The sequence below is a fragment of the Camelina sativa genome, chromosome 5 (assembly GCF_000633955.1).
Source record: "Camelina sativa cultivar DH55 chromosome 5, Cs, whole genome shotgun sequence".
NCBI classification, from domain to species: domain Eukaryota; kingdom Viridiplantae; phylum Streptophyta; class Magnoliopsida; order Brassicales; family Brassicaceae; genus Camelina; species Camelina sativa.
In genome coordinates, this window is record NC_025689.1 from 27435031 (window position 1) to 27436024 (window position 994).

Below are 994 nucleotides of genomic sequence, written 5' to 3' on the forward strand. Positions count from 1 at the left end.
ATAATGCATACATAACCCACGCATCGCGTGGGCTACTTTCTAGTATACATATATCGTTGACTTCTAAAAGGAGTTTTGCACAAACATTCTCAGAAAATGCCTTTGTTGACCAGTTTTGATCTTTTTGGCTCTTGTTGTTATGAAACTTTTTCCCCAGTCTTCTTTGTGTAAATAGCATTTTAAATATTTTATTAGGACACTTTCCAAAGAGGTGTGAAAAAGAGGTAGTGACATCTTCCTCGCCGGTAGTGACAGGAACCACCTCAAGCCTACCGATTGGACTTGAGCAATCTGAGCTCCGGTGTTAGCTCCTGCATCTTCCTCGTCTCTGTGCTCGTGCTCGGGTTCATTGGTCGCCATAGTTATCTCACGTGTTTATGCCGGAAAAAACAATCGATTCAATCGAATAAAATGAATCGATTGAATCTGGTTTCACCGTTTTATTGAGAGAGGAAAGAGAGTTACTCAGGAAAAGAAAGAAGAAAATGACGAAAAAAAATTGTCTTTTATATTTAATCAGTATCCAACCAAAATTTGCTACATATCGTTTCTTTAGAGGTACTTCCGCTCTTTCTCAGAGTAACGATTCTCAGCTAAATGGGCCAATTTTTTTATTTTTCATTTATTTTTAAGAGAGAAATTGGTTGAGCAACCCAATTGGTTGAGAAAACGTTAAAGAGGTGTGAAAAAAGTTAACGTTATAATTTTAATATAATTTAGATATGCCATTACATTTTAAGTTATTGTAAAAAGTTAAAACCAATTAAAAGAGATATGTGTGAAATGGGGTCTTATTAGAGTACGTCAAAATTCTTATATAAGATGCTCTTGTCATTTATTCTCATCGTTAAAGAGGTGTGAAAAAGTTAACGTAATTATGATAAAGATGTACGATCTGCGACTATGTCAAAATTTTCCTACCCTTACACTTTAAAGTCTCAACCTTTCAACTAACACTCAAAAGTTATATTTAATAGATGAACTTTACTAAGCA